This window comes from Ixodes scapularis, unplaced genomic scaffold (assembly GCF_016920785.2).
Source record: "Ixodes scapularis isolate PalLabHiFi unplaced genomic scaffold, ASM1692078v2 PGA_scaffold2__306_contigs__length_199485367, whole genome shotgun sequence".
NCBI classification, from domain to species: domain Eukaryota; kingdom Metazoa; phylum Arthropoda; class Arachnida; order Ixodida; family Ixodidae; genus Ixodes; species Ixodes scapularis.
The window spans coordinates 44,728,609-44,751,716 of NW_024609857.1; the positions used below are offsets into that span (position 1 = coordinate 44,728,609).

The 23,108-nt window shown below is 48.2% G+C and overlaps 1 pseudogene; it reads left to right on the top strand.

The window, feature by feature from the left end:
• Window positions 1-22,528, top strand: LOC115332854 (annotated as a pseudogene).
• The last annotated feature ends 580 nt before the right edge of the window (window positions 22,529-23,108 follow it).

Consider the following 23,108-nt stretch of genomic DNA (forward strand, 5'->3'; position numbering starts at 1 on the left):
ATGAAGGCAATCAGGATCCTGTGTTAAGTCGCAATCGTCGTCTCAGCGGGGTCGGCCTCTCACGTGTCAAGCCCTAACGCGGCGCCATGCTGGGACCGTAATCTCGTGGACTTATCGTATCCGTTCAACAACGAGACAATCTACTGGACAGAACGACAAACATTTCGTTTTCAATGCCACCGTCGCCGCGGAAAACGAGGAATGGTAAATCACACCTTTCGGTTTATGCACCAGCACGCGACTCTCACTCCACATCGCTGCGGTGTGAAGTGTTGCGGTGTGAAGTTCACACTTCGAGTAAATTTGGTTTCTCTGCACGCGCGTCGCCTGGTGTGGCCAAGCACTTACTTGTCTGAGCGGGCAGGGCTAATAGGCGTTTTTGAGTACGCATTCTGGGCATCGCAGTTTTACGTGCAGCTGACGTGTGCGGACAACACCACCTGCGATGCAACTGAAGCCCGCGCACTAAAATTTTGACATGATCCCGGTGAGACCGAGCGAAGACGTGAATATTGGACGCGAGTGCTGCGTCAGCATTCGGCAGGGCCTCATGTCCAATCAACGCGTCGAAGGACGCAACGGCATCCGGCTCGGGCCCAATTATTGCCGAGTTGACGCCATCCGACCGTGATGTCGTTGCACGGAGGAAGTGGTGGGTGTCTGTAAAGTCTGCGCATGCGCACACTCTCCCCATACGCCTATTTTGCCGCTGTCGCCATTTTCGCGGGGCACCGTCCCGCGCAACCAATGTTGCTAGCATCTATCGTCGCGCGTATTTAATCTAACTCGACGCTTCTTTCTTTTAGATATCGATAGTATGGGATATAAAAAGCACCGACACAACGGCACGATGCAAATGTGTTTTGACAGGCGGAGGCATGTTGGGCTGCGCTTCAGTTGTAGTTCGCAGACAACTCCGGTTTTTCCTCTCTATGGTTGCGGGGGGGGGGGGGGGGGGGGGGACCTTTCCCTCCCTCTTTTCTTTCCGTGCAGACGACGCCATCATTGAACGTGCGCGCCGCCTCGCTTCGCTTGGGGTAGCGTGCGCTAGCCAGTGGCGTCACTAGGGCCAGCGGCACCCGAAGCGATAACCCGCCGCAACCCCCCCCTCCTCTCCCTCTTCTCTCATGGTCCACCACAACCCCCCCCCCCCCAGAGCTCTGCAGCCGGGGTAGTCCGCCCCCCCCCCCCCCCACCCTGACGCTAGATTTATGAAGATTCGTTTTTTAGTACTACCGTATTTTTTCACACGTGATAAATCTCCCGCTCACGTATCTCTCAGGTATCTTCATTTAATCTAAGAAAGGTTTCAGCAGTAGTTTCGGAAGAATAATTGTATCGCAAGCGGGAATAGCATCGGGTTCAGAGAGAAGTGTTCGTGACGGACCCGCGGTAACATACTTTATTTAGAAGGAATCGCAATTGCTTGCGGGCTAATTTGTGACGTCGACATGTGTGAGAAAAGAAAAAAAAAGCCGCTTACAACTCCCTGTAACGCTGAATTAGAGCGCAGCTCTTGAGGAGGAGGAGGGAAGGGCGCCGGCATCCGCATCGTCATCATCACTGATGACGTCACCGGCATCCACATCGTCATCGTCATCATCACTGATGACGTCACCGCCATCCACATCGTCATCGTCATCATCACTGATAACGTCACCGGCATCCGCATCGTCATCTTCATCATCACTGATGACGTCATCATCACTGATGACGTCACCGGCATCCACATCGTCATCATCACTGATGACGTCACCGGCATCCACATCGTCATCGTCACAGATGACGTCATCATCACTGATGACGTCACCGGCATCCACATCGTCATCGTCATCATCACTGATGACGTCACCGGCATCCACATCGTCATCGTCATCATCACTGATGACGTCACCGGCATCCGCATCGTCATCGTCATCATCACTGATGATGACGTCATCAGTGATGATGACGATGGCGATGTGGATGCCGGTGACGTCATCAGTGTCGATGACGTCATCGGGGGGTCACGCGACATCGGCGGGGGTCAGGTGACCTCGGGGGGTCACGTGACCTCGAGGAGGGGGTCACGTGACCCCGGTGGGGGGCTCGCGCGGTGCATTATGGGACATTTCCCATGATGCACCGCGCGGTTACGCCGACGGCGACGCCGACGCCGCTCAAGCCGGAAACGGGCCCCTAAGAGCTGCGCTCTAAAAAAGAAAAGTTTGCAGATCTCTGTAAATGCGAAATTAGAGTGCAGCTCTTGAACAAGAGGAGAGAAGGGTATGCCCCTCCTTCCCCGAACCCTCTCCTCCCCCCCTCCTCTTCCCTCCTCATTTCCTCCTGTCCTCCTCCTACGTACGCTCCCCTCCTCCTCCCGCGTACCCTCCCATTTTCCTCCTTTTAGAGGCGCCCGTTTCCGGCATGAGCGGCGTCGGCGTCGCCGTCGGCGTAACCGCGCGGTGCATTAGGGGTAAAGTTCCCCGCTAAATCTAGCGGAAAAATTTCCCCGCCAAATCTAGCGGAAAAATTTCCCCGCTAAATCTAGCAGAAAAATTCCCCCGCTAAATCTAGTGGAGAAATTTTCCCGATAAATCTAGGTGAAAAATTTCCCCGCTAGATTTAGCGGAAAAATTTTCCCGCTAAATCTAGCGAAAAACGTTCCCCGCTAAATCTAGCGGAAAAATTTCCCCGCTAAATCTAGCGTAAAATTTTCTCTGGTAGTCACGTGACCTGGGGATCATGTGACCCCCACCACCGAGGTCACGTGACCTCGGGGGGGGGGGGGGTCAGGTGACCCCTTCCCAGGTCACGTGACCCCCCTCCGAGAACACGTTACCCTCACTACCCTTTCCTCCTCCTCCTCAAGAGCTGCGCTCTAATTCGGCGTTACAGGGAGTTGTAAACGGCTTTCATTTTTACCCTACCATCCACTTCCTTACCCACCCCTCCTTCCACAGTTTCCCCGCTAAATGTAGCTGAAAAATTGACACCACGCGACCTCAACACCAATTCGATTCCCCACTAAATTTTGCGGGGAATCGAATTGGTGGGAAGGTCACGTGACGTCAATTTTCCCGCTAAACCTAGCGGAGCAACTAAATTTGTCCGCTAAATCTATCTGAGAAATTGAATTTCCTCGCTATATTTAGCGGGGAATTGTATTGGTGTTGAGGTCACGTGATGTCAATTTTCACGCAAAAATGAGCGCGGTTACGCCGACGCCGACGCCGCAAAACCCGGAAACGGGCGCCTAAGGGCTGCGCCTAAAATCACGCGGAATTTCCAGCTACGACAATCACGTTAAGCACTAAATTAAATTTAGACCGTTGGATGCGGCGATACTCGCGTTATTCGCAATAATGACGACGAAAAGACCGTGTGCATACGAGCGGAATGAAGAGCATTTACTCTCCTATACATTCCTATATATTTAGCATTTTTAAGAAGCTGTCAAGCGTTTTTATAGCTACTCAAACACCGGCTTATACACTCATTTTTCCTAGCCTGCGTGGGGCAGTCTTCCCTTGTATCGAAAATCCTTTCGGCCGATGCAATGAAGCTCGTTTCTTATCGCAACACACTTGTTGGCCCCGTTCACTACACAACATGCCGGCATCGCTAAGCCACGGCAGCGATGTCGAACTCAAAACACCAACATATCACCTCATCCCAAGCGTTGGCTGCACGGGAAACGAAACTAAGCACGCACTCAACGGAGCACGCACTCGACGATTCATCGTCCCGGAAGCGAGCGCTTGACAGGCTTTTCAACTCTTTCGAGCGTTCGTTCAAACAGTGTTCAGGCGACTTTTTATTATTATTTTTTGTTGTTATTTCAGGACAGCATGTTTGTTGTGGAGTAACAGGGCATGTACACCCGAGAACTCTCCTGGGCCCGTTTTCTCGAAGCGCACACCGTGGCTAATTTAGCCGCAGTACCTCGGAGAAGGATTTTGAAATCTCCTGACTGGGGGCTCGTTAGGGATGCGGGGAAACATGGCGTCGCCCCGGTGAGTGAGTGCCGCTCGCTTTGGAACTAATATGTCGTTGTAGCTGCAATATCGGGCGCGTTAGTCAGCAAAGAATGGTCCAGGAGGCTTTCGCTTTGCTTTACCTCACGCTAATCGCAAAGCATGAGCAATGACCTCGCTGCATTTTTTAGATAGTCTTTCGATTCTGGCCATTCCTAAGCCTAAATGAACGCGATAATTGTTGGCATAGCAACGTCTTTGGAAAGTGGATTGCCTTGACTCAATCGGCCGGGTATTGATAGCACACAAAGAGCGTCCCAATAAACCTTTTTCTAAATTTTCCAAGCACCGAGGTGCATGCTAACAAGTGTAGTTACACGCGTTGTACGTGCTGGCGTCTGCAGTATATATATAGTAATTGTTCTAATGCAAAAAGGCTAAAACAAATTTTGCCTTGCACGCGCGTTCGTCAAAGCCTTATTATGATTATTTACTTTGAATCTTTTATAAGAGGAAGGCCAGCGCGTGCGGACCGTAGAATTACACTTCCAGTGTTCTCCTCGATGCTTGGGTAATTTAGAAAAAGGTCTAATGGGACATTGTCTGCTTTTGTGTGCTATCAATACCCGGCCGATTGAGTCAAGGGAATCCGCTTTTTGAAGACGTTGCAATGCCGACAATTATCGCGTCCATTTAGGCTTAGAAATGGCCAGAATCGAAAAACTATCTAAAAAATGCAGCGAGGTCATTGCTCATGCTTTGCGATTTAAGTGAGTTAAGGCAAAGCAAAAGCTTCCTGCACCATTCGTTGTTGACTAACGCGCCCGATATTGCAGCTACAACGGCATATTAGTTTTAAAGCGAGCGGCGCTCACTCACCGGGGCACCACTATGTTTCCCCGCATCCCTACAGAGCCAGTCACGTGATTTCAAAATTCCTCTCCTAGGTACAGCGGCTAACTTTAGCCGCGGTTAGCGCTTCGAGCAAACGAACCCTAGGAAGCCAATCGATGTGAACATTTTGAGGTTCAAGTTGATCAAGTGCGCATATGTCCCACGTTCAAATGCCTTGTTCTCGGGATTTAATTCAAAACTAGATTATTAAAACCCACTCTAAGACACAAAAAAGAACGAACCAACATGTCGACTGAGCTCACTACAAAGCCCAGCAGACGCCCGACTTCCGCGACAAGCATCGAACTTCCGTTGACTTCTCTTGCGCCAGGCTCGGAGATTAGGAGCCCTATTCTGGACACTTTGCTAAAAAGTCGGCGAGAAATTCGGCGGCTCTGATTGGCCGGCGCCAAGGTCAATTGCGGAGTTGGCCAATCACCGCTGCCAGACTTCTCGCAGACTTTTTTTGCCAAATGTCCAGATTAGGGCCACAGCTGACCCTCATCCAGGCCCCTATAGTATTGAGATCAGTGTGCCAGACTTGCGTCCGAACAAAGAATGTTTTCCATTCACGGTGGCCAGCCCAGTTTTTGAAGCGTGGCGGCCTACAAACGTCCACTTTCAGATATACAGGTTAAGAATTGGCCAGAAACTCCTTCCCTCTCTCCTTACCGCCAGGCACAGCTCTTCCGCGATGCGCAAGTAGTTCGCAACCGCGGCGCACGTCGCACAAACGTAACTTAGCTCATCATCGCTACTTCCTTTTCTGCTTGGAACGCGGAGGGATTCGATCCCGTGACTGGTACGTGCTGGTGTTTATTTGGTGCATTGTTAACTTGGATCCGACCGTACGACTTTCCAGCGCTTACCGTCTTTTGAAGTAAAAGCTGCGTCACTGGGCTGTCGACACACGCCTGGCGTCTGCTATTTTTCCGACAAGAGTTGCTCTTTACGGATGCTCAGAACTCGCATGCTCAGAACTCGTTCCACCGCTCAGCACATCAAGATGGCAGAGCGTGGAAGGCCATTTTTGAAATACTCTAAACTAATTTTCAATTCAGAAACCATAAAAAAAAAAAAAAGTTTTGCATTAGGCGGGGTATTACTGATTCCCCTTTGACGTGGAGAATAAGGATATGTGAAGGTGCATTTTAGATTAGATATATCTTATCTTACCAAGACGTACACGTTTCGAACGCCAATAGCATCACTTCTTCCTCAGACAACAAAATCTTGTAAGAACTACTTCGCGCTGCGTATGAACAAGGCACCTCGAAATCGTTGCAGGGTTGTCGTCTTGGAAAGGCGTAAAAATACATTCGTTTAGCGCTCCGGATCTACCTGCATAGAAACGCATCTGGAATAAAATATGTAGCTCAACCCATGTAAATGCATCGGCAGTGTCAGCTGTCGGCTCCGAGCAGTGGCAAGGAGAAGTGAGAGGGTAAACAGTACGCGAGACTTTCGTGTGGTGGAGGCGGCTAGGCGTTCAGCACAAACCTGTCGCGTACTGAAGCCAACCATCTCATCCGCAGGAGACTCCGTGCTGTTACACTAACCGCTCCGAGAGCAAGGGATTGTAACGTCCTTGACTGACTGTCTAAAGCTCGAGACCAGGTCGCGGTTTTGTGCGGAATATCATTTCTTATATTTCTTTACCGTTCACCCGCAAACAAATCGGCACCGACAATTTCTGAGCGCGTGATTCACAGTAACCGCGGTACAGGGTTAAGCAGAAATACTCTCAAAAGTATTTGGACATACAAATACTGGAACATACGGCGAAAACAGCTAAAATGCTGATACTGAACTAATTTAGACTTGGACTTGACCCTTTGTGTGAAGCTTAAACATTATTTTTAAATTATAGCAAAATACACCGAACGTGATTTTATCGCGATATCAGGAATACACAAGAAAATGTATTTCGATACAGAAATACAAGATACAGTCAGGCCGGCGTAGCCGTAACCTTGGCATTTGTAACGCGCTTCAGGCGTCCGAGCGACCGAAGAGCGAAAAAAAAAGAGAAAAGTAGGGTGACGTCACGACGACGTCAAATATGTTAAAACCCACTCCGGCAACTAGGACGGGTACAGTGGTTAACATCCATGTTTCCTCGCGGCGCTCTTTGCGCGCTCAAGCGTAGGGTTCTTGTTTCCGCCGCCTCAAAACATGGCGTTACAATCGCCGCCTCTACTGCTGCCGGGACTTGCCCCTAGATGGCACAAGTTGTCCTGTCGCATCCTAGGCGGCCGCTTCGCCGCCGCTCGTTTCGCCCCCCCCCCCCCCCCTCCCTGTTTGCTTGCCTGATGTTATATTTCCTCGATTTCCTTCTCGTCCTTCTAGGGCTTTTATTCTATACTTTTTTTTTATAAGTCACTGCAGAGCAACTTCAGAGAAGAGGCTCCTCAAGTGGGTAGGAGGCAAGGAGCACACATTTACTTTCCCTACATTTTTTATTATTTACACAGATCTCGTACATAAAATGGAAGATATATAATATAATAAATTTTACGGAACAATATAACGGACAGCACGAGAAACACGTAAGAGCACAATGAAAGAAATATACATTTATAAAAGATATCGCACCACCACAGTTTTGATCAGCATAAACTTGAGTGTTTTCTGCAGACAAAAAATAGAATTTTGTTTTTGTACTCAGCTAATAGATGATTTGCTTCACTGCTTTTGTGCTTTCCTATCAGCTGCAGACCTTTTAAAATTAGGTTTTGGCATATCTCTTCCTTTAAAAGGCGTAAATTCCCCAGGGTTCATAGCAGAACAACTGGAGGAACTTTTTTAGCAGAATGTTGGACACAGAAGGTTCTCCGACGTTTCTGTCGTGAAAGCACAAAGATTCTTCATCACATCATCCTTGTACACCAGATTGAGAATGCACGCCAGAAAGCACTCAAGCTGCCCACAAAGGTAAGGCAAGCGTCTGTGGGTACAAAGAGAGCACCAACAATGCATGTGTCGTCCTGTGCGCTTAGCACGGGGTACGGTTCGATCTGCTTGCAAATTTCGGGTGCAACGTCGCTCATACATAAACAAAAACGAACACAAACGTGGGCGGCAGCATAAGTGCTGTGTTCACGGGGTTTCTGCCGCACGAGACTGAAAATCGCAGCGATCGCACCACAGAAAATGGGCTTGAAACGAAACCGACGAAAAATGACACTTTACCTCTCGCTTCGGAACTCCTTTGGGAATACAAAGAACGACAAGCAGTGGCGTACCAACTTGTCTTTGAGGTGGGGGGGCGCAAACCAGACCCCCCCCCCCCCCCTCTGGTCGGGGGGTGGTTCCCATGATATCTCTTGGCCGCCGACGGACAGTGTCTGCCCTGCCCAGTGGCGGCTGTTTCAGGGGGGGGGGGGGGGGGGGGCGAGGCGAAGCAGATGTCTTGCCCCCCCCCCCCCCCCCCCCGAAGCATCATATTCCGAAAGCACCAGAACTTTCGAAGTCAAATTAAAGCGGATCGAGCGAACACCACGTTTCCCGCATGCACTCGGAGCAGACGATCACGCTCATCGGATGTCGGCGACCGTTGCGCCGTTGCCACGGTTGCCAAAGACGACGGCGGCTCGGCCGTAGTATGGAGCATAGGTGGCAGTGTCAATCGTAACGCCATGTTTTGATGCGGTGGAAACAAGAACTCTACGCTTGAGCGCAGAAAGAGCGCCCCAAAATAACCCGGATGTTAACCGCTGTACCCGTCCTAATGGCCGGAGTGGGTTATTAACATATTTTACGTCATCGTGACGTCACCCTGACTCTTGGCGGTCTCACCGAGGTTTTCTTGAGCGCCGCTAGCTGCGTTAGCCTGATACATTGGAAAGAAGGTATCACATTACAGAAATATAAAGACATAATGTATTTCTGAAATACTACCGCGACATATTTATGTCGCGATACTGTCCAACCTTGCCGCAAAAGCCCCAAATTGCCGACGGAAGCAGACGGTTAAAAACGATGCCGCGTTCTCCGCTTTCGCGCTGTATAAGCGCCTGTTGGCCGTGCTTACTTTGGTTTCGGTAATTTCGGTCATTTTTCTCGCTGAAAATCTTTTGAATCAAGATGGTCCATTAAAAAAAGTGGGTTCCGTATGTTGGTGTATACCCTATATATGATATATTTTCAATAAGAATGTAAATACTACATGCTACAAAAAACAAGAAAAGAAGAATACGCACTGCCGCTTGGCGGCGCCACTTAGGCGCTCGTGCATGTTGTAAAGTGGTGCATCGGGCCTGTACATCTAGTGGAGAGGAGCCGACAGGCATAGCGCAACTTATATGAGGCACTGGTTGTGTAATATTAACTGCTGTAGTACATTACGTTGCCAGTTGTTTTGTGGACTCTCGGAACGAGTTGTAGCCCGGCACGCCGTGCTCCCGGGCCCGCTGCAGGTTGATGGAGATGAGGTCCTTGCCGAACGGCTCTTCCGGGTTCTGGAACAGGTGGTTGGTCACCTGCGCCATCCACCCCTGCGGGAGAAAAAGAAAAAAACAAACGCGTTCTGAAACGTCACTCGCAGGCGTCCACGTATAGGTCCACGGATGCACAGAAACAAAAGAAGTTGGTGCTTCAAAATATGTTTTTTAGATTTTTTGTGTTTTTCTAGGTGGGTGCTACAGAAGGTCATTGCCATACCACTGCGCGAATGTTTCACAAAACAGTATTGTACGACCCTTTTTAGCATATTTAAATATGTTTAACTATAACGGGTCTTTTTGTCATTTCTGTTAACTCAACTATTTTGACACCATATCATCATCGGCTGAAAGAAGTTGGCAATCTTAAGCATAAAACGCTCGTTTTTTTTTTCGTTTGAACATAAATAAATAATACATTGATAAACAAATTTACAGGGTATCTTATGTTATCTCTAATACGACTTGAAGGCGAAAGCCCAAGCGCCGATGCATTAAAGACAGACATATGATTTACGTAATTTACTTGGACTGCTCTTAATTCGCTTTGTCTTCCGTCTTAATTTTATTGCCTCTAACTCGCCTGAGTGGTCACGTAAACAGCGCGCTCTCTGACGACGCACTTTTGGCGCCGCTTCATTGGCTCATTCGGATGGTGGCGTTGGCTGTGGTTCCGGTGATAGCGAACCTTCGAAGACAGCTATACTTCGTTTCAGCTTCGGTCCGAGCGTGGCCGACGTTTTGAGCCGAAGGGCCAATCAAACAGCGAAAGAGGCACAACGTCATGGCGTGCTCTCTGCAGTTAATAGGACCAGCCGGTATACGCCATCTCTCCGTGCGCGCTCCTCCGCCGGCTAGTCCTATCAAGCGCAGAGAGCACGCCATGACGCTGTGCTTTTTGCGCTGTTTCATTGACCCTTCGGCTCATAACATCGGCCGCGCTCGGACCGAAGCTGAAACGAAGTATGGCGCCCTTTTTGACGACGCACTTTTGGCGCCGTTAATCTCATGGCATTTAACATTGAAACATTGAAACATTGAAACATTTCTTTATTTCCATCAACGATGGGGGAAAACCAAAGGAAAAAAGCTGCTATTTGCAGCTTGACCGGCCCTTTGGTACCCCTACAAGGCAAGCAACACTAACACAGAAAAAACAAACAAAAAAAAACAATAGAAGGTATGTTTTAAGTATTATACAATGCAAGAGATATCATTTCTGCCCACTGACATAACATCAATTCCTAATGATGCGATATGATTTAGTAGCTCGGGAAGTGCATGTTTAATTCTTTGACGTCCAAAGTTAGTTCGTGATTGTGGTATATGCCATGGATGTATCTGACGTGTTTGACGAATGGAATCGTGCAAATGAAGGTCCGCAATAGCGAGAAAAGTATCATATTTACCTTTCATGGCAGACTGGAATGTTAATATTAATCGTTGTGGATACATTTTTGAAACGTCAAGTATGGAGTACTTCTCAAACAGTGGCAAGGATGGAGAGGTTGAAGAGACATTAGCTATGGCTCGTAGAGCTTTTTTTTGCAATATTCGAAGCAAGTTTAAGTTCGTTGTGCCGGTAGACCCCCACACTAGGTGCGCGTAGCATAAGATGGGATAGAATAGTGATTTAAAAAGTTGAATTTTGACACTTGTGGGTAAAATGTTTCTATATTTATTTAACACACCCACTATTCTAGAAAGTTTAGTGCGAACGTGTCTAATATGGTCGTTCCAAGACATGTTATAAGAAAAAAATACACCAAGAGTTTTTACATTTTCAACATATTGAATAATATCAGTGCCATATTTCAGAAGAGAGGATGAGGTTGCTTGAGTTCTGGAATGTAGTTGGAATATTATAGCCTTGCTCTTGCTAGCATTTATATGAAGGGAATTGTTTATGCACCAGGTTTTTAATTTTGAAAGGACATTATTTGTTTTGCTGATAAGACGTTCACTATTTGAATCAGAAATGATCATACTTGTATCATCTGCATAAATAATAAAATCTACATCAGAGTCAATAGCAACTATATCGTTTATATAAAAAAGAAATAAAAGGGGACCTAGAATGCTTCCTTGGGGAACGCCGCAATTAATGTTAAGCAAAGAGGACCTATGCTCGTTTATGGAAACATATTGGCAACGGTTCTCAAAATATGACCTTAACAATGAAAATGAAACTCCCCGAAAGCCATACGAAAATAGCTTGTCTAAAAGTATACCATGGTTGATGCAATCAAACGCTTTACTAAAGTCAAGGAAAACGCCAATCGTTGTTAACTTTTTTTCTAAAGTATCTAAAATAATTTCTTTTTGGTGCAAAAGGGCAGACTCGGTAGACCTAAATTTTCTAAACCCAAACTGAGATTCTATTAATACATTATGATGATCTGAGAAATTTGTGATCCTTGAGTGCATAAGCTTTTCTAAGGCTTTTGAAAAAATAGGAAGAATGGATATTGGACGATAGTTCCCCATACTATTTCTATCTCCTGCCTTAAACAGTACTGTTACTTTTGCTGTTTTCATGCCTGTGGGAAACACACCCGACGAAAGAGCAAGGTTATAAATATGTGTTAAACAAGGCACAATGAGGTCGACAACAAATTTCACGGGTTTAATGTTTATACTATCAGCATCGCAACTGTGATTGTTGCGTAAATTATTTATCGTCGAAAAAACTTCATATTCATCGGTAGGATAAAAAAAATATAGTATCACAAACTCTAGGTATATTTTGTGCTGCATCACTGCAGTAGGTACTAGACCCAACGTTCACAAAATAACGATTAAAAGCATCTGATAGTTCAGAACCGCACTTTTCCATCCCATCAATAACTAATTCTTCTATTCTATCATTGTTAGTATTTTTGCCCAAGAGAGCATTAAGTCTTTTCCAAAGCAAGTCAGGATGCTTCATACATTCAAAATCAAAAAGTTGGTTATAATAGTTTCGCTTTGCACGCCTCAAATCTGCGTTCAGGTGGTTTCTCAGTAACTTAAATTCTGCTAGTTTGACCAAGTCTTGCGATTTTAAAAATGCTTTATATAAGCGATCTTTGGCACGCATTGATTTTAAGTGATCTTTAGTAACCCAGGGTTTCCGGGCACGTCTATCGGTTCTAACCAATCTTAATGGAAATGAGGACGTATAAATACTTTTAAAAACCTCAATAAATTTGTCGTAAGCTTTATTTATATCCTTTATGCCTATTATACTGCTCCAGTTCGCGCTCTCAACGTTTCTTCTAAACGCCTGCAACGTTTTATCGTTAATGCTTCTAATGTATCTGGTGGGTTGAAGTTTATTGACCTTCGTTTTAGCTGTAGCGTTATGTTTATGAATCAGCATGAATATGGGCAAATGATCACTCAAATCTAAACACATTACTCCAGCAGTAATATTTGAGCTATCGTGATTGGTAATAAACATGTCAAGCAAGGAGGAACATGACGCTGTTATACGCGTGGGAAGAGATATGACATTCTGAAGATTATGTGCAGACAGTAATAAAGATAACTCCGACTGATTACGTGATAGATCAAGAAAATCAATATTTAGGTCGCCTCCAAGGATGAAATTGCATTTAACTTCAGTCATAGAGCTAAACAACTTTTCTAGAAATTCAAAGAACTGGGACACATTTCCATTTGGTGGGCGGTAAACAACACAATACACTTCAAGGTTTTTACGTATGCATAGTACTTCATAATGATCTGTAATGGCTGAGTATTCGGATACAATCTCAAAACCTGTGTTTGATATCAAGATGGATACACCACCACCACGGTTTTGTTTGCGGTTCAGATAAAAGTGTTCATATCCCGGTAAAAGAAAAACATCGCTGTCATCGCTGTACCAGGTTTCAGTGAGCATGATGATATCGAACATTGGTTCAAACGTGTTAAAAAGTAAAAAGAGGTCATCGGTTTTAGATCGCGCTGACCTAACGTTAAGGTGAAAAAATTTGAGACATTTCTTATCAGTTTTTCCAAACAACGCATTCACTTCGTGAGGGTGGTAAAAGCAATTTTGCACCGCCATCGAGAATTATGAAGTTATACAAAAATACAGCAGTCATCGAAATATTCTACGCTAATTCCTAATTTTTTCAACATCACCCAGGCAAGTAATTTTAAGTACATCTGACGTCGTATCTTTACGCGCAAATATTTTGCCACCAGAGCACCACACAAACTTCCACCCAACCCTTCTTTTCTGCGCGATAGCCGTTCCCAGCAGTTATTTGTTCAAGCCTGTCAAGTGTTCGTTTACATAAACCGGTGACTCGGCTCCGCCAAACTCGAGGGATGCAGTATTGATCCGTTTTTTTTTTGGCCTTTTCCAAAATTGTGTTCCTTTTTGAGCGCTGGACGAAGCGAACAATTATGTTCTTTTGATCTGGCATAAAAGTGGCGACGCGGTGGCAGATGTCAATGTCCGCATCCGCCACTGGTTCATCAAGAAGGGCGCCGATTCTCTTGATAACATCAGTCACATCGCCCTCGCTTGGTACCCCCTTGATTTCGAGATTGTTCGATCTTTGGTACTGCTCTAATTCTTCTACTCTGGCGCCTAGCCTGCAGTTTTCAGCATCGAGTTCCTGGTTCCGTTTCGTAAGGTCTAGTATTTCTTTACGCAGTTCTTTCATGTCGTCCCTTATGACCTTCACTCCATCGCACGTGTCACTACAGAACTTCACGCTTTCTTTCAAACTGCGCAAGTCTGCACGCAGCTCGCGGCGAAGATCCTCCAGCGCCTTAGCTAGTTCTTTGGTTTCGTTGCCCATGTCGGGCCGAGCAAAAAATCGGTAGAGCGCAACGGAAAACACACAGAGGAAAAACAAGAAATAAGTTAGTCCGTAAAAAAAAATGCAAACAAAAACGATTTACAGGCAGCAGCAACGGCGTTTTGGCGTAATTTTGATTGATTAACAAAAAGGAATGAGCGCAAACCTGTAATATATGAAGGTACGAAGAATAAGCGATGGGCCGATGTGGTGCCGCGCTGCTGCCAAGTGCCGCTGACTTGAGATGGCCCGCTCTTCTAAATGCTGGTCCCTGGCGACGAACAGAGGCAGGACCAGTCACCAGCCGGAAAGGTGATGACGTATCTGAAGCAGGGGCACGTGCGGTTGAATAGCTGAGTCGTCGAAGAGCAGGGCCCGACGGCGATGAAACTGTAATATATGAAGGTACGAAGAATAAGCGATGGGCCGATGTGGTGCCGCGCTGCTGCCAAGTGCCGCTGACTTGAGATGGCCCGCTCTTCTAAATGCTGGTCCCTGGCGACGAACAGAGGCAGGACCAGTCACCAGCCGGAAAGGTGGTGACGTGTCTGAAGCAGGGGCACGTGCGGTTGAATAGCTGAGTCGTCGAAGAGCAGGGCCCGACGGCGATGAAACTGTAATATATGAAGGTACGAAGAATAAGCGATGGGCCGATGTGGTGCCGCGCTGCTGCCAAGTGCTGCTGACTTGAGATGGCCCGCTCTTCTAAATGCTGGTCCCTGGCGACGAACAGAGGCAGGACCAGTCACCAGCCGGAAAGGTGATGACGTATCTGAAGCAGGGGCACGTGCGGTTGAATAGCTGAGTCGTCGAAGAGCAGGGCCCGACGGCGATGAAACTGTAATATATGAAGGTACGAAGAATAAGCGATGGGCCGATGTGGTGCCGCGCTGCTGCCAAGTGCCGCTGACTTGAGATGGCCCGCTCTTCTAAATGCTGGTCCCTGGCGACGAACAGAGGCACGACCAGTCACCAGCCGGAAAGGTGGTGACGTATCTGAAGCAGGGGCACGTGCGGTTGAATAGCTGAGTCGTCGAAGAGCAGGGCCCGACGGCGATGAAACTGTAATATATGAAGGTACGAAAGGAGGACTCCCTCGCTGAGAGAGCGAGGGAGTCCTCCTTTCCCGCTGGGTTTGCGCCGCGTGCACGCGCCTCCGGAGATTCTGGCATAAGTAACGCCATCTCGTGGTCCAGTGGAGAACCGTGGGTTTTGGTACTTTTAGTGTCTCCGACATGTTTTCGCTCAAGCATTGGAACACCAAATCTTCTGCTCCCGATCTGTGAGTCAATTTTTTGGGATCAGCGAACGTTCTCATCTTCGCGACAACGGTGGCTCCGTTAAATCTCGTACAGCAAGCCTGCACCCCGCCCAGCGTGGCTATCTTCAATGACGGACGCCACGTCGGCGGCACCAACACAGCCACCCCCTGTCCCACCACTCTCCAACCAATACCCAGACGCCGAGAACATTGAGGTCGACTGGCTGTCGGATCCCTCCATGGAATGTCTCCAACTAGATACGAATCAAGGATGGATAACGCCTGGAAAACATCGAAAACAGCGCCTTGAACCACGTCCACAACATGAACTTCACACCGTCGTGGTGCGAGTTCCTCACACCCTTTGCTTTGAACACATCAAACCGTATGATCTCCTATCTGCCTTCACTTCAGCTGCAGCACTTCCCTCCCGAGCACGCCAGGATCTCACCATACACATTCGCTTGCTGCAAAGAGTCATCCTCCTCAAAACCGCCTATGAAAGCACGGCACAGAGACTGGCCCAAGTCTGCGACATCAGAATCAACAACAAGCTTCACCATGTCACAACCTATTTTGCTGCACCGCTCAACTCGTGCAAGGGCGTTATGCATGGTGTCAAAGCTGGCCTCTCCACCGATGAATTGATGACATCATTGGAAAGCTATCAAGCCACCATCATTACCGCTAGAATGATGGGGGCCAGCGAGTCCGTCCTCATAATCTTCGAAGGCACCAGTGTCCCCTACACTGTCCTCTTCGAACGAGTCGAGTACAGGTGCCGCCCTCATCAACCAAAAGCAGCAAAATGCGAACGCTGCAAAGCCTACGGACACCGCGCAATCAATTGTTTTGAAGCGCCGACTCTCTGGCGATGCCCCACGTGTGCCACCCCTCTACAACAACAGCAGGCCCCCCATCCATGCACCCCTTGGTGCTATCATTGTGGCGGTGAGCACCCCTCTTTTGATCCAGCATGTCAAGTACAGCAACAGAAAGACAAAGCAAGCATCAAAGCAGCATATGACCAGCGACTCCACCTCCGCAACACCTTGCCGCGGGTTACACCACGACCAACATCGTCCCACCAGCGAGATTATCATAGGCAGCGAGCGGCAGCTACGCGCACAGCACAACCCACGCCAACGGACATGAACCAACATGCGCCCTCACCTCTGCAACACTACCGGCAGCCCCAGCAAACCATAAAACAACAAGCGTCGACTCCCGAGTCAACATCATTCCTTCCCCGAACGGCGGAATGGGGACGCCAATCTCCACCACCTGGTTCGCCGACACATCAAACAAGTCAGCCCACGATTCAACGGCCGCTTCTCCGACCGGCCGTTCTACCTCCTCGAGCCACGACACTCATGGAACCCACTCCGGGGACCAGAATCCCTACCACGAACCCTACAAATGAGGCTCCGTCATCGTCGCTAGAGCCAGAGTTAACGCCAGCTAGCCCTTCGAGGATAGGTCCATCGTCGACGCCACCAGGTACTCCCGAACTCCCCACCACTCTCCGTTCCGCCTCTCAACCGCCCGTTACCCCTTCCACCCCCATCTCCACGTCTTCACAATATCACCAACATATGAACGAGCGATTTAATTTGATCCAGGAACGCTTGGCCCCATGTGAACAACAGATCGCTCAACTCACCGACCGCATGATGAGCCTAGAAAACATGATGTCTAACATCTTAAGCGTAGTTGACCCCCTAGTTTCTCGGATAACTGAACTTACCAATGTGGTAACTTCTTTAGAAAAGACAATTGTTGCGCTTACATCACCCACGCCTATGGAAGCCGTGTCCCAATCTCTTAAAAGACCCCGACCCCCCCCCCCCCCCCCCCACCCACAGAACAAAGCGCCCCTCCCTCGGAACCACCCCCTCACACCCCCGCCCCAACCACAAGGTAATGGCCAAAGCTATTTCATTTCTGGTTATACAATGGAACTACCGGAGCATCAAAACCAATCGCACTCCCCTTCATCAATGGCTTCTCACCCTCGATATACAACCCCAGATCTTACTTCTCCAGGAAACGCGACACCCGGCAAATATTCCAAGCTACCGAGTAGTACATGCCGACCCTAACGAATCCCCCCTAGTGTCCACGTACATTCGGCGAGATCTCCAGTACGAACCGCTGGACGTCCCCTCGTCTCTTGCACATAATCTAGTGGCATGCGCTTATTACCCCTCCCCCCAACACAAACCGATCTGCTTTCTCAACTTTTATAACCCCCCTAAAGAGCATCGTCTATTCAAGGCCCTCTTCGACTTTACTGCGGAGTTAACATCCACATACGAGGTCCTCCTGGGTGGAGATTTCAACGCACCGAATGTCATCTGGGGCTATCGGTCTACTCTCCGCCCAGGAAGAATTTTACATTCTTACATTTCACAACACCATTTCACTCTTTTGAACAACCCCAACGTCCCGACAAGAGAGGGCACTGGTAGGCAGCAATCCACTTCTCCGGACCTTACACTGTTTCAGGGCCGAATTGAAAGCACTTGGACCCACACCCAGGAAAGACTCTTGAGCGATCATTTCATCCTCTCCATAACACTTAACATTTTCTCACGTCCTCGTAAAGTCTCCATCAAACACACCAACTGGAACACCTTCCGCAGCATCTTGGCCTCTACTAAGCGCCAGTCAGAGTCGTATGAGACCTGGATACACGCGATAAAGCAAGCTCAGACACAGGCAACCAAGCCAGAAAAAACAACAGCTCCATCACCACAGCCCGATCCTTACCTGACGCGCCTCTGGAAACGACGGAAGCGAATCCTCAGACACATAAATCAACAGCCTCTTAATCACCAACTTCGAGAACGATTAGACGATGTCAACAAGGAAATTATTACGCACTGCAACGTCTTAGATATCTCAAACTGGAACAAGATATGTAATGAAATCAACGGTTCTCTCCACCAAAAATCTTCATGGAATCTACTCCGATCCCTGCTAGGACCCCACCCTCCCCCCATACCTACCTTGGCTAAATATCTCACCCTTCAGGGCTCAAGGCAGCTGGCTCAGACACTAGAGGATTTGTACATCCCTGCACCACTTTCGTCGAACTACCCATCCTATACACGCCCGGAGAATTCAGAATTAGACCGCTCCTTCACCTTAGCAGAGCTGGACTGGGCTTTCACACAAAACTTAAAAAAATCTGCACCCGGAGAAGATGCCATTACGTACACGCTACTCCGCAATCTCCCAGAGGAAGACAAAGAGCAGCTCCTGGCTCATATAAATACACACTGGTCGGAGTGTACCTTACCACAAGAGTGGAAATCCTCTATCATCACCATGATACCGAAACAAGGAAAACCCCCCTCTCTCACCAACCTTCGTCCCATTTCGCTTACCTCCTGTGTGGGCAAGACGATGGAAAGGATGGTGCTGGACCGTTTACGGGACCATCTGGAAACCATCTCGTTCTTCCCCCACACACAAATTGGCTTCCGTTCTCACGTATCCACACAAGACCTCTTTCTCCTTCTTCAACACACTTTTCTTTCCCCACCATCTGCTCAAGTCCACGCCCTTGTCACTGTAGACGTTCGTAAAGCATTCGATTACATTGGCCACGACCACATACTCGCCTCAGTCCGAGAAACAGGCTGCGGACACAGGCTTTACACTTACATCCTGAACTTCCTTAATGACCGCACAGCCAGTTTTCGTATTGAGGCTGAGACGTCCCCGCCGATCTCGCTCACACGCGGCACCCCACAAGGGGCGGTGCGGTCTCCTACTCTATTTAATCTCGGCATGGCCCAGCTGGCCTATCGCCTCCAACAAGTCCCCCAACTCTCACACATCTTCTACGCGGACGACCTCACCCTCTGGTGCACTCACGGGTCACCAGGGGAAGTGGAATCGACTCTGCAGCAGGGACTGTACATTATAGCTGAATATCTTGAACAAGCAGGCCTTGAACCTGCCCCAGAAAAATCGGAACTGCTTCTTCTATCACATACTCAATATCAGCGATCTGTTAACCAGCACATATCTTTACACATCGGTCAGCACCCCATCCCGAAAGTCTCTACATGTAAAATTCTGGGCATGCATTTACGGGAAAGATCACATCAAGCCAACGTCGTTTCAGTCGTAAGCACATGCCACTCGGTTACCTCCCTGGTACGCAGAGTGGTCGAAAAGCACGCGGGTCTCCACGAGAAGCAGGCGAGTCACCTAGTTCATGCGTTAGCCCTTAGTAAAATTCTCTATTCTATACCATATGTCACACTGACACAACAACAAATCAACAAACTCTCAGCAGCATTAAACACATTATACAAGGCCTCTTTAAACCTTTCCATCTCCACCTCCAACCAAAAACTATACGAAACAGGCCTCTTTCTCCCCCTCACCTCTCTTTTGCACCTGCATCGAGATCGGCAGATAGCCCGCCTCTCAGGAACACCGCAGGGTAGATGGATCCTGGAGCAGGCAGGACTTTCCCCCATAGACCTTCCCTTACATATACCTACCCCAGCCCTACCGTTAAATCTGCGCTTCGCCCCTGTGCCTCGCCGCATGTCCCCGGGCCTCAACGACGGTCGCAGGAGGGCGCAAGCTGTCCATCACAATCCCCCCTTTCAGACACACACCATAGCATATTCTGATGCATCCATCTCCAACATAGGAGATACAGGAGCTGGGGCATATGCAATCTATACACCACAATCCCCAACCGCCACAGTTCACACCTGCGGTCCATATAGCAACCCTCCAAATATCATCACACTAGAAATAGTTCCCATTATACATGCTATACACACCTTCTCCCAACTACCTTTTACATCAGCTTATACAATCTATACAGACTCCCAGGAAGCCATACGCGCTCTGCAGCAACGCGAAATCCCACCAGATCTCAGATCGGTCCTCGATGAAGCTCTGCGCGCACTAAACCCATCCTCTGTCACCGTTCGTTGGGTCCCTGGTCACAGCGGGATCACAGGTAATGAGTTGGTTCATCAACTCGCTCGCGAAATGCAAATCCGAGCGCCTGTGAACCCGTGGCCTAGCCCCCCGACCAGTGACGATGCCTTAATCTACAAACGCTCAATCAATTTCTATTACTAGCAGCTCCGTAACTCTCAACAACGACTACCTCGACCCCACCCGAATCTCAATGTGGCACAAACTCACGTCCTCCGAAAAATCCAAACGAACACCGTTCTTACTCTCGCTAGGCTTTTTCTTCTTCGACGTCGTTCTGATCCTTCATGCCCTAACTGCCCCTCCCCATACGCCAACCTGGAACACTGTCTCCTACAGTGCCCTATTGCACTATCCACACCGTTCCTCCCTAACCCCCCTCCCCTTTCCTGGAGTGCTTGGCTGGCGTCAGACGAACCGGATGACCAAATGGCCTTGGTGTTACAAGCCATGGATGTTTTGAACACTTAATTTGTGCTCAATATTAAAGTGCATTCTCTCTCTCTCTCAAGCATTGAGCGATATTAGACGTATAAGGCTTTCAGCTCAATGTTTATTGCCCGTCAGGTGTATGACGGAGGAAGACCGAGAAGAAAAGCTGCACAGACGGAGCATGATGAATCCTGACCCCAACCTCCTCAGAAATGGCAGCGGGGCACGCGAATAAAAACACACAAAAAAGGAAAGTAAAATAAAAATTATCACGAAACGCCCGCCTGTGGCGCGCCGTGACAAAGTGATGAGTTGCATCTCCCCATGTTTATTCAGGACCATCTCGGTTGTATAAACCTAACGAAAAAAATAAAAAAATACCAACACTTGAAAACTATTTTATACTCTGAATATATAGTTTTCGTAAAATGGCTGCCACATTTTAATGGGTGATATTTGGGCATAGCGACAATTAACCTGCAAAGCGTTTAGACATAACGAAAATAAATAGCAATAGCCCCTAAGATGCAAAAATAGAGCTAGTGGTAGAAACCCTTCAAATCCTAAACGTCCTCTAATCGGAAAATAAAGGGATCAGGAATGATCGATATGCCCATCATAGTCAACGTTTAAAAAAAGCAATCTAAAAAAAAAATAAAAAAATAACAGTCCATACACATTTGCAACTACGACCCCTGGGCGCTGCCATCTTAATCAAGCCCGGATGGATGAATGCTTGTGCATTTTTCTTTATTTCCGGGAGTAGCTTGCGCCACCTAGGCTAGATATTTTTGTAACCCCCCCCCCCCCCCGCCCCTTTTTGTAATATATTAATACGAGCTTTTGTTCTCCGTTAGAACTCATAACCCATAAAATTTTTGCGCAGTTCCACACTTTCTGTATCTCTTCCCGGATGAATAGATGCTAGTAACTTTTCCACTTATATCGGGCGGTAGCTTGCGCCGCCCAGCCTCTAGAAACCTTTTTGTGCCTCTTTTGAATAATTTGCCCCGATTTTTCTTCCCCCGATTTTGCGCGGTTTCACACTTCACTGTATCTCTTCCACTAATCCGCTAATCTTCTCTTTGTGTTTTTAATGCCGTTATCATTCGTTCTTCCATTCTCGCCTGGAAACCTCAGCGTTTCGGCCAAATCTGTCGCTCCCTCCGAAGGGGCGGAAGCTAGTCCTTTGCATTTTAGTATCGCATGTTCTATACTGTCACATTTTTCCTTTGCGTACGGCACAGCACAGACAGTTTTGCCAGGCTGATGCTCTAGCAAAGCGTTCTGCAGCCACAGTGGCCAGACAATTGTTTGAAGCATGTGTACCTGCAAACTTGTATACCAGGTAACTTTTTGACATTTTGAGTGACTTCATGCGATCCAAACCTTCAAATATCACAGTTCGGGTAATTTGTCTTTTGTCAGTGTCTTCTTCTCATTGCATTGCTGCTGCAACGACTCAAATGCGTGACACTGCCGCGCAGGTATCAGCTGGACAGCATCAGCACCCCGACGCACGGCGGCACGCATCTTGACTCGCCTCTACACTTCAATAAAGCAGGCTGGTCAGTGTCCCAGATCCCTATACAGAGGCTCATGTTCCTGCCCATTGCCCTGCTCGACATCCAAGAACAATCGGCAAGCAATCCGGACTACCAGTTGACCGTTGACGACATCCGACAATGGGAAGACCGGAACGGACGGCTCCCCGACGGCTGCCTGCTCCTTGTACGCTCCGGACGAGCCAAGGTACGGATAGAGTAGCCAACTTCTTACGACTGGTTCACATACTTGCGTTTGGTTGTGACCGAATGTGTTACGCAACAATGTGCTCCCTTGTCATCGCATACGACGAAAGCACCGTCGCGCTGGCGCCATCTGTTAGGCAGCCTTGGAACTGCGTTTAAATAGACACGGTCGGGCCAGTCAGCAAAGAATTTCTTACGGCCTTTGCTTTAGATTAAGAAGCAATGGTAGATTTTTTTCTGCTTGGGGGCCCGACAAAGCCACTCCTCCGAGTACTGCCTGAACCCCCCTGAACAACTGTTCCGACTGCCGTGATTGAAACTGTGTGCCAAGGAACAGTGCTCAACGAAACGAAATGGACGAACGGAACCCGTGGCTTCGCCTATACCCAGTTACATTAGCGATGCCTAGAATAATAGAAGGCGGAGCTACATGATTACTCTAGGCTTATGGTTTACAGGCTAAAACAACTGTATAGGCGATTGCAAGTGGGGCGACTAGCTGCCGCCATGTCTCTGCAAGTGCAAGCAAGTCAGTTCAAACGCAGGCTTGCTAAAGTTACGCTCACGCGTACGCTGCACACGCCTGCACACATGGT